Source organism: Arachis ipaensis, chromosome B5 (assembly GCF_059453495.1).
Source record: "Arachis ipaensis isolate K30076 ecotype BB chromosome B5, ASM5945349v1, whole genome shotgun sequence".
In the NCBI taxonomy this organism is placed as follows: domain Eukaryota; kingdom Viridiplantae; phylum Streptophyta; class Magnoliopsida; order Fabales; family Fabaceae; genus Arachis; species Arachis ipaensis.
The window spans coordinates 126,090,187-126,096,721 of record NC_142440.1 but is presented as its reverse complement, the minus strand read 5'-3'; the positions used below and the strand labels follow the sequence as shown (position 1 = coordinate 126,096,721).

General features: G+C 38.5%; 2 non-coding genes across 2 annotated transcripts; one reads left to right on the top strand and one right to left on the bottom strand.

Annotated features, from left to right (window-relative positions):
* The first annotated feature begins 806 nt into the window (after positions 1-806).
* Positions 807-910, top strand: LOC148565700 (small nucleolar RNA R71). Its single transcript, XR_015884430.1, has one exon. It is a non-coding gene; the product is annotated as a small nucleolar RNA R71 (small nucleolar RNA).
* A 4,536-nt stretch (positions 911-5,446) lies between these two features.
* On the bottom strand, positions 5,447-5,550 carry LOC148565699 (small nucleolar RNA R71). The gene has a single exon (XR_015885315.1). It is a non-coding gene; the product is annotated as a small nucleolar RNA R71 (small nucleolar RNA).
* Positions 5,551-6,535: the final 985 nt, after the last annotated feature.

Sequence of the window (6,535 nt, the reverse complement as noted above, 5' to 3'; positions counted from 1 at the left end):
CCTTGGGATTTACGTCCTCTCCTCTCCTCACAGGTTCGGCCATGGCGCTTATGTCAATGGCTTTGCACTCTCCTTTTGGGTTCTCTTCTGTATTGCTTGGGAGAGTACTAGGAGGGATTTCAGTGATCCTTTTACTCAGCTGGCCCACTTGTGCTTCCAAATTTCTAATGGAAGACCTTGTTTCATTCATGAAACTTACAGTGGCTTTAGATAGATCAGAGACTAGATTTGCTAAATTGGAAGCATTTTGGTCAGAGTTCTCTGTCTGTTGCTGAGTTGATGATGGAAAAGGCTTGCTATTGCTAAACCTGTTTCTTCCACCATTATTAAAGCCTTGTTGAGGCTTTTGATCCTTCCATGAGAAATTTGGATGATTTCTCCATGTTGAGTTATAGGTGTTTCCATAAGGTTCACCTAAGTAATTTACCTCTGCTATTGCAGGGTTCTCAGGATCATAGGCTTCTTCTTCAGAAGATGCCTCTTGAGTACTGTTGGATGCAGCTTGCATTCCATGCAGACTCTGAGAGATCATATTGACTTGCTGAGTCAATATTTTGTTCTGAGCCAATATGGCATTCAGAGTATCAACTTCAAGAACTCCCTTCTTCATAGGCGTCCCATTACTCACAGGATTCCTTTCAGAAGTGTACATGAACTGGTTATTAGCAACCATGTCAATGAGTTCTTGAGCTTCTGCAGGCGTTTTCCTTAGGTGAATGGATCCACCTGCAGAAGTATCCAATGACATCTTAGATAACTCAGACAGACCATCATAGAATATATCCAGGATGGTCCATTCTGAGAGCATGTCAGAAGGACACTTTTTGGTCAACTGTTTGTATCTTTCCCAAGCTTCATAGAAGGATTCACCTTCTTTTTGTCTGAAGGTTTGAACATCAGCTCTAAGCTTGCTCAGCTTTTGAGGAGGAAAGTACTTGGCTAAGAAAGCCGTGACCAGCTTATCCCAAGAGTTCAGGCTGTCTTTGGGTTGAGAATCCAACCATAATCTAGCTCTGTCTCTTACAGCAAAAGGGAAAAGCATGAGCCTGTAGACTTCAGGATCTACTCCATTAGTCTTAACAGTATCACATATCTGCAAGAATTCAGTTAAGAACTGAAAAGGATCTTCAGATGGAAGTCCATGAAACTTGCAGTTCTGCTGCATCAGAGAAACTAACTGAGGTTTCAGCTCAAAGTTGTTTGCTCCAATGGCAGGAATGGAGATGCTTCTTCCATGTAGATTGGAATTAGGTGCAGTAAAGTCACCAAGCATCTTCCTTACATTATTATTATTTTCGGCTGCCATCTCCTCTTCCTGTTCGAAAATTTCTGAAAGGTTATCTCTGGATTGTTGTATTTTAGCTTCTCTTAATTTTCTCTTCAGAGTCCTTTCAGGTTCTGGATCTGCTTCCACAAGAATGTTCTTATCCTTGCTCCTGCTCATATGACAAAGAAGAAGGCACAGAAAAATAATAATAATAATAGAGATCCTTTATACCACAGTATAGGGATCCCTTTGTGAGTGGAAGAAAAGAGGGGGAGACAAAGAATGTGATGTAAAGGAAGAAACACAACTGTACGGATGGAAGAGATGTGAGATGAGATGTTAGGATATGAATGAATAAATAGAATGAGATGGGGGAGGGATAATTTTCGAAAATTATTTTGAAAAAGAGTTAGTGATTTTCGAAAATGGTTTTTGAAAAATGTTAGTAATTTTCGAAAATTTTTGAAATCAAAAATAAAAATAAAAATAATTAGTTAATTAAAAAGAAATTTTGAAAAAGGGGGAAGATATTTTTGAAAATTAGAGAGAGAGAGTTAGTTAGGTGGTTTTGAAGAAGTTAAGAAACAAACAAAAAGTTAGTTAGTTAGTTGAAACAAATTTTGAAAAGATAAGAAGTTAGGAGGTTAGAGAAGATATTTTGAAAAGATATTTTTGAAAAAGATAAGATAAGAAGATATTTTTGAAAAGATATGATAGAAATGAGTTTTTGAAAAAGATTTGAATTTTTAAAATCACAATTAATGACTTGATTCACAAGAAATCACAAGATATGATTCTAGAACTTAAAGTTTGAATCTTTCTTAACAAGCAAGTAACAAACTTGAAATTTTTGAATCAAAACATTAATTGCTATTGTTATTTTCGAAAATTTGATACAAAAATAAGAAAAAGATTTTTGAAAAATATTTTTTTGAATTTTTCAAAAATAACTAAGAATTTTGAAAAAGATTTGATTTTTGAAAAAGATTTTGAAAAAGATAAGATTTTCAAATTGAAAATTTGATTTGACTCATAAGAAACAACTTGATTTTAAAATTTTTTGAAAAAGTCAATCCAAATTTTCGAATTTGATGAGAGAAAAAGGGAAAGATATTTTTTTGATTTTTGAAATTTTTATGAAAAACATGAAAATTATGCAATGCATGAAATTTTTAGATCAAAACAATGAATGCATGCAAGGATGCTATGAATGTCAAGATGAACACCAAGAACACTTTGAATGTCATGATGAACATCAAGAACATATTTTTGAAAATTTTTTTAATGCAAAGAAAACATGCAAGACCCCAAACTTAGAATTCTTTAATGCTTAGACACTAAGAATTCAAGAATGCATATGATAAACATGAAAAGACACAAAACAAAAAATCATCAAGATCAAACAAGAAGACTTACCAAGAACAAGTTGAAGATCATGAAGAACACTATGAATGCATGAAATTTTCGAAAAATGCAATATGTATATGCAAGTGACACCAAACTTATGATATGACTCAAGACTCAAACAAGAAAAACAGAAAATATTTTTGATTTTTTTTTATTTTCTAATTTTTTTTTGGATTTTTTCGAAAATTATATGAAAAAGAAAAAATCAGGATTCCAAAATTTTTAACATGAATTCCAGGAATCTTGCATTCTTAGTCTAAAGCTTCAGTCCAGGAATTAGACATGGCTCACTAGCCAGCCAAGCTTTCAATGAAAGCTCCAGTCCAAAACACTAGACATGGCCAATGGCCAGCCAAGCTTCAGCAGGTGATCATGGATCAGCAGCAGGTGGATGAGCAACAACTAAATTTTTTAAAAACATTTTTATTTTTTTTCGAAAACAGATGAGAAAAATTGTGAAATATTTTTGAAAAATTTTTGGAAATAAAATAAAAAGAAAATTACCTAATCTGAGCAACAAGATAAACCGTTAGTTGTCCAAACTCAAACAATCCCCGGCAATGGCGCCAAAAACTTGGTGCACGAAATTGTGATGTCCAGGCTCAAACAATCCCCGGCAACGTGAGCAACTTGGTGCTCTGATCTCAATACATAATTGTCACAACATCGATACAACTAACCAGCAAGTGCACTGGGTCGTCCAAGTAATACCTTACGTGAGTAAGGGTCGAATCCCACGGAGATTGTTGGTATGAAGCAAGCTATGGTCACCTTGTAAATCTCAGTCAGGCAGATATAAAGTGATAATGGTGTTTTCGAATATTATATAGTAAAATAGGGATAGAGATACTTATGTAAATCATTGGTAGGAATTTCAGATAAGCAAATAGAGATGCTTTTCGTTCCTCTGAACCTCTGCTTTCCTGCTATCTTCATCCAATCAGTCTTACTCCTTTCCATGGCTGGCTTTATGCAAGGGCATCACCGTTGTCAGTGGCTACATCCCCTCCTCTCAGTGAATAATATGCTCACGCACCCTGTCACGGAACGGCTATTCATCTGTCGGTTCCCGATCATGCTGGAATAGGATTCACCCTCCTTTTGCATCTGTCACTAACGCCCAGCACTCGCGAGTTTGAAGCTCGTCACAGTCATTCAATCATTGAATCCTACTCAGAATACCACAGACAAGGTTTAGACCTTCCGGATTCTCTTGAATGCCGCCATCATTCTAGCTTACGCCACGAAGATTCTGATTAGGAGATCTAAGAGATACTCATTCTAGCTTAATTCATGTAGAACAGAAGTGTTTGTCAGGCACGCGTTCATAAGGGAGAAGTATGATGAGCGTCACACATAATCATCACCTTCATCAAGTTCTTGGGTGCGAATGGATATCTTAGAAGCGAAATAAGAAGAATTGAATAGAAAACAGTAGTACTTTGCATTAATCTTTGAGGAACAGCAGAGCTCCACACCTTAATCTATGGAGTGTAGAAACTCTACCGTTGAAAATACATAAGTGATAGGTCCAGGCATGGCCGAGATGGCCAGCCCCCTAAACGAGATCACAGGATCAAAATACAATCCAGGATCCAAAGATGGTCAAAAAGACGTCTAATACAATAGTAAGAGGTCCTATTTATAATAAACTAGTCACTAGGGTTTACATGAGTAAGTAATTGATGAATAAATCCACTTCCGGGGCCCACTTGGTGTGTGTTTGGGCTGAGCCTAAGTGTTGCACGTGCAGAGGCCATTTGTGGAGTTGAACGCCAGTATTTGTGCCAGTTTGGGCGTTCAACTCTGGTTTTGGATCCTTTTCTGGCGCTGGACGCCAGATTTGGGCAGAAGACTGGCTTTGAACGCCAGTTTACGTCGTCAACTATTGGCCAAAGTATGGACTATTATATATTACTGGAAAGCCCTGGATGTCTACTTTCCAACGCAATTGGAAGCGCGCCATTTCGAGTTCTGTAGCTCCAGAAAATCCACTTTGAGTGCAGGGAGGTCAGAATCCAACAGCATCAGCAATCCTTTTTCAACCTCTGAATCTGATTTCTGCTCAAGTCCCTCAATTTCAGCCAGAAAATACCTGAAACCACAGAAAAACACACAAACTCATAGTAAAGTCCAGAAATGTGAATTTAACATAAAAACTAATGAAAACATCCCTAAAAGTAACTAGATCCTACTAAAAACATACTAAAAACAATGCCAAAAAGCGTATAAATTATCCGCTCATCAAGGACCTTCCTTAGATTAAGGAGGGAGGCAAGATGAAAGAAAGTGGTTGGTGCTGAGGAAGAAGAGGAATTCTTTGAAACAAACATGGAAAACCATCATGAAGAAGAAGATCACAACCATGGGGAAGGAGGTAGAGCAAATCATGCTGGGGAGGATAGAAGAGTTTTGGGCTCTTACATCAATCCAAACCCAGGCAATTGTGGAAGTAGCATCCAAAAGCCAACAATCCATACCAACAACTTTGAACTTAAACCACAGCTCATCACCCTTGTTCAGAACAACTGCTCGTTTGGAGGAAATGTTCAAGAAGACCCCAATCAACATTTAACCACCTTCCTGAGAATATGTGACACAATGAAGTCTAATGGTGTTCATCCTGACGCCTATAGACTACTCTTATTTCCATTCTCACTCAGGGACAAGGCAGCCAAATGGCTAGAATCTTTCCCAAGGGAAAGCTTGACAACTTAGGAAGATGTGGTGAACAAATACTTAGCAAGATTTTACCCTCCTCAACGAATCAATAGGCTGAGAGCTGAGGTCCAAACTTTCAGGCAACAAGATGGTGAGACTCTATATGAAGCATGGGAGAGGTTCAAGGACTTAACAAGGAGGTGTCCACCTGACATGTTCAACGAATGGGTGCAGCTGCACATTTTCTATGAAGGGCTCTCTTATGAGTCAAAGAAGGCCGTAGACCATTCATCTGGAGGATCTTTGAACAAGAAGAAGACCATTGAGGAAGCCATAGATGTTATTGAAACAGTAGCAGAGAACGACTACTTCTATGCTTCCGAAAGAGGGAACACAAGAGGAGTAATGGAGCTAAACAATGTAGATGCTCTGTTGGCCCAAAACAAGCTCATTACCCAGCAGCTGGCTGACCTCACCAAGAAGATGGAGATGAACCAAGTAGCAGCAATCTCCACTTCATCAACAATCCAAGAAGGAGTGAATGAAGAAGCAGAGGGGAGTCAGGAGCAAGCCAACTACATTGGGAGTTCACCAAGGAAAAACTATGATCCATACTCCAAGACCTACAACCCTGGATGGAGAAACTACCCAAACTTTGGGTGGGGAGGTGAGCAAGATCAAAACCAAGACCAGAGACGACAACTCCAACAACAATGCAGCTCACCAGCAATTCACACAGAGGACGTCTCAACACCCCCACAACAACACTTCTTCATATGCTTATCAAAACCAAAATAACACATCTGCTCCGAATCACCCATCAATTGATGACATGCTCTCTAAGATTGAAGCCCTACTTGAAGGAATATGCCAAGAGATTCAAGAAAATAAGGTGTTCAAAGAGGAAGTGCGAGCCAATATTAAGAACCAGGGAGAGACCATTAGGAAGCTGGAATTCCAGGTGGGATATTTAGCTGAGAAGATTCCCAAACCTACCGATAGCTTCCCAAGTGACACGGAGAAAAACCCCAAGGGAGAAGCAAAGAAAGTAAGATGGGAAGATTGCAAAATGGTCACTACGAGTGATCAAGAGACTGAAGACAAGCAAGGCAAACCTTGCAAACAACCTGAAGACAACTCAACAAAGGAGGAGGATAGAGATCACCAAGGACCAGAAATCTCACAACAAGAGTTGCTGAA